This window comes from Pistacia vera, unplaced genomic scaffold (genome assembly GCF_008641045.1).
Source record: "Pistacia vera cultivar Batoury unplaced genomic scaffold, PisVer_v2 Contig117, whole genome shotgun sequence".
NCBI classification, from domain to species: Eukaryota; Viridiplantae; Streptophyta; class Magnoliopsida; order Sapindales; family Anacardiaceae; genus Pistacia; species Pistacia vera.
The window spans coordinates 1937108-1947970 of NW_022195215.1; the positions used below are offsets into that span (position 1 = coordinate 1937108).

The following is a 10863-nucleotide window of genomic DNA, read 5'->3' on the forward strand; positions in this document are numbered from 1 at the left end:
AGCAAGTTGTATGGTTAATGACTATAGTGTACAAGCAGCCAAGCGTCATAAGAAAAGCAAAACAAAATTTTCCTCAATTTCTTTCTTCATTGCTCTCAATTTCTCCAACAGTGAACATAGAGGAGGAGACCCATACAAACCTAGATGTGGGGAGGCCCAAATGAAGGACGCCCAGGAGCCAGGCTCAAAGGTTAGATTTTATGGAGCATATCTTGTTGGAAATACAGAAGAATCACGAGAGCCTGCACTAGCGGGTTAATGAAATAAAAACTAGCTGTCTTGGGCCCTCTAGAGGAAAGGCTCTTATGGTGCTTGGTAGAACCCACACAAGAGGTACCCAACATGAGTAGGGAAGTCTTAGCGCACGAAGGACTGGACCCTGCTAGGACTCAACACCCAGAACAAATCGTGCAAACCAATGAACATACTATGCAAACTAATGGAGTCCTCCTGGATCTTTCAACCAAGTGGTGCCCGAGGGGTTGTCCAACAGAAGACAATTAACTGCTACAACGTGAAAGATAATGGAAAGGAATCCTCTTGGTTGTAAGGATTTCAATAACGTTGAACTATGCAATTGGCGTAGCAAAAGAACACAAGAGCCTTACTGATTCATTTTAATTTTAGGGTTTGTAAATATGATATCACTGATTTATTTTATTTGGCGTGGATTTATTGGCACCCATTAATAGACTAGAGAAGCCCCCCTTTTAATGATTTTTAAAATGACAAATTTATCCCTAATATTAACTTATTAAAATTTACTTAAATTTACTATCCATCACTGATATTTTTGAGTCCCCACATTTATCTCATAATTGCCATTCAAATCACACTTAGAACTAAGAGATAGTTTAATGGAGAAAGAAGATTCACAATGGGATATATAAGGTTACAAGCGATACAAAATTGTAAATTTTTTATTGATTCTCAATTTTTTTTTCTTTTTTGAATTCAATTCATATCTTTGATGAAAAACTAGTTGGAAAAGGTATAGATTTCACGTTAACAAATACCAAAAGTGATTTTAAAGTTATTATAATTAGTAACAAGATTTTTTATTATAGTTCTATTAACATAACATGTCAAGATTTTTTTTTTTTTTTTTTTTTTAAATATTTCTTCTTATTGTATCTTATGCATATGTAGTAAAACTAAATTCCTTAATATTTGTATAGGTTATTGTGTTCTTAAGTTAATTATTTTGGATTTTTATATTTTATTTTTTGACCTCTTAATTGAATATGATTTTGTGGTATAATGAAAGTGGGTAGTATAGAGCATAAGTGAAGGAAGGAAAAGTTACTCTTTCAAAAATATTTAAAAAAAAAAATGGAGACATATATGGAATTAATGGGTAACTTAAGGAAAAAATAAGTTTTAAACTCTTAAATGGGGTGCTTAAAGAAATGAAGTTTCGTTGGTCTCTTAACTGTTCTTTTATTGTGTCAAGAAGTTTCGTTAGTCTCTTAACTGTTCTTTTATTGTGTCAAGAAGTTTCGAAAGTGTTATGGTTTAGAAATTAGAAGTGCAGGTGATGTTAAAGCAAAAGATTTAATTAAAAAACTTTTGAGAAAGCGGTGCATAATGAAAAAGAGAATGATATGTTTACTTACGATCTTACTAACTATCTTACTATCCTTTTTAATATAACGTATAGTACGGGTACCATACGCATAGTATGGATACCATATGTAATTTTAACAAAGATAATAAAGCGGTTAGTAAACTCGTAAATAAGCATATTATTATTGAATGAAAAATTACTTCTTTTTAAATAGCATAAATATTAACATGTCAAACTCAAACTCATTTGTACAGGGTGCAACAATGTGATTGAGACGTCTAATCTAAGGGATTGTTTGTTTTTTTCAACTAACACTCGTATATATTAGATTAAGTCTCCTTTGTGTTTGTTTTATTTGAGACTGATTTTCAAGGATTTGTCACTTAATTAATAAGTTTTTATATTAAAGGGATGAAATCTTTCCAACTTAAATTGAGACAAATTTTGTACTACGGATAACCCCTTATGTATATATATCATTTTAAACATTTTTCATAAAAACCCAGGCTCTTAAAGTTGTCTCTCACATTGACCATCGTGTTGATGATGGCCACCGATCGCCGACAACCAACCTTCGATGACAAAGCATTTTCAACAGGTCATATGGTACAAAAATGAAGCTCGTGCCTTAGTCGATCTATACATCCAAAACCAAGCATTCTATTTATTATATATAAAACAGTTTTATTAATACCAGCCCCAGAGTCACATTGTCATAACACAAAATCTTCTCGAGATTCTTCACATCTAACTCACGTCTAGAAGGCACTTTGGGTGAAGAAACTTGCATCACAAAGCTTACGAAATAATAATACAAACTACAGCATTTTAGTCTACTGCAGAAACTCTCTCGGACAGTCACATAACCATCAAAGCAGATGCTGCAGCCGTATATGGTGAAGCCAGATAGATCTGGCCTCCTTGTGTCCCATTCTGCCGGGGAAGTTCCTGTTTGTCGTCGAGACACACACCTGCAATCATCACACCTCAAAACGTTATCTAGGATCACAAATACGACATTTAAAAAGCAAATGGCTAATATGAATTCAGTAGACCACATGCATATCTATGGTTATGCGTTACATTACTCATATCAGCGCATTATAGGGTAATTTACATTGAATTGCTCTTCCAACCAGAGAATAGGTTTGAGAACACAAGTGCATTTATCGATCATAAGTAAGCAGTGCATAGGACTCCAATTCTGATTGGTGAGCCAAAAATAGCATCCACCAAAAACTAGAATGGTTGCTCAGGAAAATTAGTGTAGTAACTAGTTTTCGACGTTTCCATGATACATATCTAGTACTGCCTATGGCCTATTAGCCCTTTGCTCAAATAAAATAACATTATCTAATAGTTTTCTTGCATCTTCAGTCAAATTTAAGGGTTTGGAAGACACATAATGCCTCAGCATCCACAGTAGTATATCCAATCTCACAGCTTTTACAAACTTTTTGGCATAGCAAACAGTAAAGAAGCAAGAAACCTAACATCTTCCTAGGGGTTAGGCTCCTCAAGAAATGTTCGGCACACCCGAAGGAATAGAGATTTTAGTTTTTTAATGATAATAATAACTAAACATCTCTCAATAAAACAAAATAAAAAGCTTAATATCAAATACTGTAATTTGCTGATGAGGACATTGCCCTGCTGTTAATTTATTTGCTTCATATTAAGATGGTGCCTCTTTTAATGCATTCTGTCAAAATACAAAGTAATTTGTAATGTGTCACCAACAAAAATAAAACAGAGGTATTGGAAAACACATTAATTTGGTTGAATATTATCATTTGCCAAAATGAAACACAACGATTCTACAAAAAGGTAACGGAGTTAACATTAACAACTGTATTCACTTTATAACTTATCAATTTCAAGGAGCTCAAACCTAAGAGAATGACGAGCATATGAAAAGGCCAGTAAACTGCGCAAAAAAATGCCAATACTACTATGATCTATTTTTTAGTAATCCAACTATCCAGATGGACCTTGGACTATTCCTTGAAATTGGGGTTTTGAAGAACAGAAGCCCATGTGCAAGTTTAGGCCCCATGGTCAAATTCTATGCTTTTGAATATTTTCAGTTGTAGGGAAAATTTCCATTAACTAAAACACAGCCTTGTACCTAAAGAGAACTAAAAGATTGATAAGGCATAGCAAGGCAATTTCACAGTTCATAAATATGCCAACACATCTATGATCTTCTTCTAGTAAACCTAACTCAACTAGAATGACCCTGGATATTGTGCACAATTGAAGAGATGATGATCATTAGAACCACAGGAAAAGTTGTCTGTACAAAAAGTATTTAATATGCAAAACACATAATTTAGAGTAGTATTAAACCCATGGCCAAATTCTATGATTTAGAAGATTTTACAGGGAAGGGAGAAACTTGCCTTGGTTCATTCATGGGCATAAGTGTCTTTAGGGCCACCCAAACAAGCACCACAGCTGGGACTAGCAGGTGGTCGCAACCCGCTTCTTCAAATATCTGGGAGCAAGTCTTGCCCTCAGATCTGGTACGGGAGGTTATAAGTCCATCCAAACCTGTCAATTGTATACATGAATTTTTATTTAATTTATATCATCATTCAGTCTTATCAAGTAACAAACAACAAATTCACTGACATTTTTCAGCCAAAACAATGCAACATTACAAACCTTTTGGGTAGCAGGGACAAGGATGTGGAAACTTTAACCTTTTTGCCCTGAAGATAAGAAAAAAATATAAAGATTAAGGATTATATAAAAGCATAAACCCATAAAATTAATACTAAAAGTTAGATAAGAAAAGAAATCATGTAGCTGTTCCAAGCAAGCTTGTTAAAGCATCTACCAAGAAAAATGTCACTAGTTAAATTTTAAGCAACCAATATACTGGGACACATCAAGTATTATATTAGCCTACCCGCTCATGGCAGAGGGCAAATCATATTTCTATAGTTCAAAATAAAATAAAAAGTATCAAATCAGTTGCACATGGTCAAATTTTATTAGCACAGAGAGTCACTTGTCATAGTTTTACAGTTGCGTTAAAATGGAATCAGAAATAGCTTGTCCTGATAGACTCAATAGTTTGGCCACTAGTAATAAAGTAATTGAGGATATAGCTCTTACTGATGCTAGAAAAACTCTGGCTGAGCTAGAAAATCTTCTGTTTTCCCACAGTACAAGATCCAATATACACTCGGTCAATTTCACACTTTGCATTCTCTGGCTAAAGCACGATTATCTGGAGAATGAGGCTGCAAATTAAATACTACATACTCATGGCAATCACAAGCTAGCAAAACTGCCAAGGACTATGATCATGAAAAGTACAGTTCTACGAGAAATATATCCATATTGAGAAAGAAGGGGAGAGATTTTCACTTAAAAAAGTATACAGAATCACCCACCTGCCACCAGAGGCTCCAACTTGGAGACATCAAATCTGTACTCAGAAAGGAACCTAAGCCAACATCCACCGAAAAAAAAAAAAAAAAAAGAAGAGAGAGAGAGAGAGAGAGAGAAACAAACATCAAGAAAAATGAATTGGAAAAAGCATGATAGGGTGTAGAATTGAAAGCATGACAGGTAAGAGAATAAAATATGACTCTCCACAAATAAATTAAGTGATAACACAGAATACAACTGAATCCACAAAGTCGATGTAGTTCAAGATATTATTTTCACATATGCAAGTTCCGACGACAAATTCAAAATACATGATACTTAGTGTGAGGTGGTCTAAACATGACCACATAGTTATTAATCCTCAATGTTTCAGAAAAATTTGAACAAGAGCATAACTGCAGAAAGCTAGGTCAATAATGCGCATTATACTTTTGTTTAAATATTCCACCTTTTGCATTAATTATTCCAAATAGGATCTCCAAAGTTCTTTTAGGACCTGGATAAGCGATATATTCAATGAGGAAAAAATATATCAAATATAAAACTAAAAAAGAAAAAAAAAAGGATAGTAGATTCACAAAGAAAATTTCCTTTTAGAAAAATAAATTCCTCGAGGTCAGGAACATCTATTTCTCCTACGTATAATAATGTGGACATGTGAAGCAACTTAGAATGAATTTTCCCGAAAATATACACCAAAGATGTAGGCTTCTGGCAGTAGGGTCCGAAATGTCTTTCTGAAATTGCGCTATTCACATGGCCTTCCTTAGAAACTAATATGTTCAATAAATCCAGGAAACCATATTGATTATCTTAATGATGCAAAGGTAGGTTAAATAAAGCAACATTAATGGAAACTATGCAATCTTTTTTTATATGACCAGAACTTGCTATACAACTTCAAAGATCAATGAATTCTTGATGCCAAGGTATTGTTGACAACTTTGCGTAAGTGAGTTTGGTACCATCTGAACGTGGGAGACCCCTACACTTCCAATATTAAGACTAGAAACAATCCTTTACCATTCATTTCTGTATACTACCATAAAAACCTTTCAGCACATTAGTAACACATTGACCAAAGCCATTATTTATTTTCTTACAGATGCAAATGTTTACTCTTAAGTTCAAAGATACCATAAAGGTACACACATCTGACTGAGGATTAGGAACATAATTCAAGATAGCTTAAAGAATGTCCTCTAATGACCGTTAAATCACAGAAAGCTACCTTGCTTGCTGATCACTATAAACTGGTTCGTAGGGAGCAGATGTCTATCCTGCACAAAATAGAATATACCACAGTAAGCACACGCTGCATAAAGAGAAACATCTTCTCAAGAGTAGATTAAGAAGAACATAAAAAACTATTTATCTTTGTCAAAAAAGAAGCTATATCTAGAGACTGATAGATGGAAAAGATGCATATGATGATCTAGTCACTACCTCGAGATACTTAAATGTGTAGTATCAGCAGGGACCCACCATTCTTTCCCCCAGCTTCAACAACCATATTGCATAGTGTCATGCGCTCTTCCATCTGTCCATTACAATATGAGCGAGCAAAATCAATTCATAATTCTTCATAAATAAACGAAGAAATAGAAAACATCTGCAGACAGAAATTCAGAGTAACCTGATACCTTGCAATTAGAGGTAAACAAGTTTACTTACAGTTAAACTTTCAACAGTTGAGCCAACGAACTCATAGATTTATATGTTGCACCAGCCACAGATATTTCACCAATTATCTGCAAAGTGACAATAACTTTAAACAAAATAAAAAAGGGAAGCTCGATCATCCAAGAATAACTGTAAAATTCTCAAACTCAACAAGCTGTGGAGGATGTGTTATTTCCGTTGAAAGAAAAAAATCAAGACCCAATTATACTTACTTGTAAAATTAAATCCTTTGCAAGCAAATAATCGGGCATTTCACCATCCATTACAAATCTAAGGGTTGGGGGCACCTGCACTTTATAGATACAACCATGAGAGAATTAGTTAAATCAATCAAGCACAAGAGAAATGAGTAAACAGATTTAAAGATATATTTAAGTTCTAAGGATTTACTAAGCATTATCTCAAACAAATAAAGAGACTAGGTGTTTTTTTAGCAATTACATAATTTGTTGAGTAATCATCAGCAAACAAATAGATCCTATATCCATGACATTTAATTTGAACTTACAGCAGTAAAACTGTGTCACTATAATTGTTCTATGGAGATGCAGCAGTGAACAAAAGTGGTTTAATCTGATAGGCTTCCAAGTACAGATTTTAATCTACCAAGATATGGGAGTCTAAAAAGGAGAGATACAGATTTTCGATACAAATTTTCCAAACAATAGACTATGCACATTAAATTTATCAAAATGTTTAAAGATATGCAACCAAGGGAAAAATAATAAGCAGAATTTTTCCATCTCAGATGAGACTGGTAAGAGAAAAAAGGAGAATAAATAAGAAATCGAAAATAAAAAAAAAACCCCTCATGTAGAATCGTGGTTGCACACAATCTATAGCTGCAATAGCAGCTGTACCATCTACGACTATTCAGAAAGAAAGAAAAATGTTTATATACCACAATATCTTAACTATTTTTAATAGAGTTTCCGTACTATTCTGTTAAAGAAAGGTTAATCCATCAGTATTCAGCAACTTCTTGGATATTAGATGGTTTCTATAGCAGAAACGGTAACAAGGAAAAACTTGAGCAGTAGCTTCCCCGTACCCAATACAAAACCCGCGTCAGTGTTGCCTATGCCAGTAGCCAATTGGCCAAATGCTCCAGCAGTACAAGTGTGAGAATTGTACCTAATAAAAACCTGAACGCAGTAATGAAGATCTTAAAAGAATTTTTAAAAATATGGCATAACAGACGGTATAAATAAATAATTGTTTCTCTAATAAAACTCACCTCTCCAGGCCTGCAATGACCTTCTTGGGCAAGTGCAACATGGCATACACCTTTATAATCAGGGTTAGTCCGCAAAGTTATGAAGTAAACTTTTCATCCATTTCCAAACAAGGAGTAAGAGGTGTTAAGCTCTTTGATAGAAATTGGCAATAAACCGAAAAGGATGGTAGAGCTATACCTTAAAGTTACCAAGATTAATATCATAAAAGTACTTGATATTTTGCTCATGCAGAATCCCTCAAGATATCCACATTACGGTTTGCACGTTCATCACTTGTGAATATAATGATCAGGTTGATGCAAGCTTTTCACGGTCCCAAACCTTCAAAACCATAGTGATTAAGCATATTGTGGTAAACATTAAGTACATGCAAATGTGCACACACAGACACATATACACAAAAGCATCAAAATTTGACATACGTAAGTTTTTCAACATGGGATAACTTTAAGGAAGTAATGAAGAGTATATGAGCAAAAAGAAACAAGAAAACACCTTGGAAAGATATATGAAAAAATACACTCATAAAGCCATCATTATCAATGTGATTTTCAAAAATCGCCCAAAAAAAGATCGATCTAGTAATTACATAATCAAAAAGTATAATCATTAAGATAAAGAAGAAACTAGTATTAGAACTGTCACCTTATACGCTAGTAATCACCAATATCACCTCATCAAACACCAACTACAACATTATGAAGCAAATGGACAAAACTAAAAGAAACCAAAACCGGACTAAGCCCCATCTAGATATCAACCTTAATACAAGTGAAATAGGAAACCCTCTCGTATACAATAACTAAAAACAAAATCTATTATAAGAACACATTACCTCTGGTAATTACCTCAGCAATGACCAGAATACACTAGTGTTCTAGAAGAATTTGTGCAAAATTATCAAAAAAAAATCAACACATAACCAAGTGAGCTATAAAGACACAATACCTTAGCATTTTCCCGAATTCTTCTTAAAGATACAATCGAACCAGGGCCACAAACATCATGGGTCATCAAGATATCAACATTAACCCATAATTCTCTCCGGGACCAAATGGGGTTTCTCCGAAGCCCTAGCCATTATCTTCTCAGTCAATGTCATCGCTGTCTTACCTGAAAAAGATCGGATAAAATCCATAAACCAAACATTCAAAGCGACATCATTTCGTAGACAAAAACTATTAAATCAGTACACCATAATCAAAATCATAAAAATTGTAACCCGTCAATCATAACAGCAAAAAAGAGACATCAAATGTGACATAAATAAATCATCAAATTAAGGCAAAAAAAATAATAAAAAATTACCGAGCCAGTGGGGGCAGGCTGCGTTCTGATTGCTGAGGTGCCCATGACCGATACAATTTTCTTGGAAACACTTGATTTCTTGCATTGTGAATGGAAAGTTGTGATGTTGAAGAGAAACAAAACCTACTGAAATCCTTCTATAGGAAGAAAAAAACAAACAATTGGGAATAGGTTTCAATAGTGAAAAAAAAAAAAAAAATAGCTAATAGAGTGAATAATAAATGAAATAGAGTTTGTGATATAATTGATTTTTTTTTTTACCTTGTTGATGAAAGAGGAGTTCGAGTTGGAGAAATGGCAGGGAAGCCATGTTAGTTATTGTTGTAATTACTGCAAGAGATTGTGAGGTTGTGCTATATAAAGATGTGTATGTTTCCTGGGAAATGGAGGCGAGGCGGCGGGTGAGAATAAAATTACGTAAGTACAGACAGGACTTTGTGGCTTGTGGCTGACATGTGGTGCACCTCTGAATTTAGGAAAATTGATGGATTTGCAGGGTTCACCCGCATCCAGTCATTCGTGTACCCGTTAAATCAAATCCTAATAATTTTTTTTTTTCTTATCACACGTGTTAGTTGCCATTAAAAAAAAAAAATTGATATTTATAGAGTTAAATCTTTTTGGCCCTGGATAGACTGGCAAAACGGGTGGGTGGGCCGGGTACGGGCCGGGAAAACGGGTACGGGTAAAACGGGTAGGGTCCAAAACGGGTGGATATAACGGGTCCAATATTTTGGACCCGTGCCCCACCTATAGGGTACGGGTGGACCGGGGTGGACTGTTTTTTCTCTCTCCAGCTTTCAGTTTTGACAGTTTAACCCCTAACGTTTTCATTATGACAATTACACCCCCAAAATTCCTGCAGTTTAATTTTTACATTTACACCCCCCTAAATCAACTACTCTAAATTCAATTCAATTAAGAATATAAACAAATATGAACAAAAAAAAAAACAAATAAACACATAAACAAACAAAACATATAATACAAACTAAAATACCAACCAAACAAACAAATACAAAACACTATACACCAATTCACATAAAAAACCAAAAGTAATAAACTAAAATACCAATTAAATAAACAAATAATAATCCAATATTCAACAAAAATATTTTAGGACAGCAAATGTTCATCCCAAGTGGGCGTGATAGAGTCTCTTGATTCCACAGTCTCGAGATCAGTCAATGGCACATCAAGATCATCATCCGAATCATCTTTCACCTCACTACTACAAAACATGTCAACTACAAATAGTTACCTTCAAACTCATATCCAGTATTAATCACTCATTAGAGGACACTTTCTAATTAGGGTACTGGGTCTGTAGCTAATGATAAAACTATGCTGAAACTGTTTTCAGATACTTGTTCTGTGGACACCATTGTGCCTCATATTTGGCTGTTTTCACGAGAAGAACAAAACTGGACCATCAATGTAACTTTTAGATAATCATCTTTAATATTAATGTAATAAAAGGGCAGCACAAGGTTTTAGTAAATGGTCTTATCTGTTCTGGTTTCAGTGAATTAATTTTACATTAATTTACCATTAATTCATTAATTTTTTTAGTCCTGTCTCCATACAACTTCGCTATCGATATCTACAAAATTAACGAACTAACTTACAATTATAAGATAAACAATCGATCAAAAAACTTAATTA

At 34.1% G+C, this 10863-nt stretch overlaps 1 pseudogene; it reads right to left on the reverse strand.

The window, feature by feature from the left end:
• Positions 1–2400: 2400 nt before the first annotated feature.
• LOC116106024 lies at positions 2401–9258 on the reverse strand (annotated as a pseudogene).
• Positions 9259–10863: the final 1605 nt, after the last annotated feature.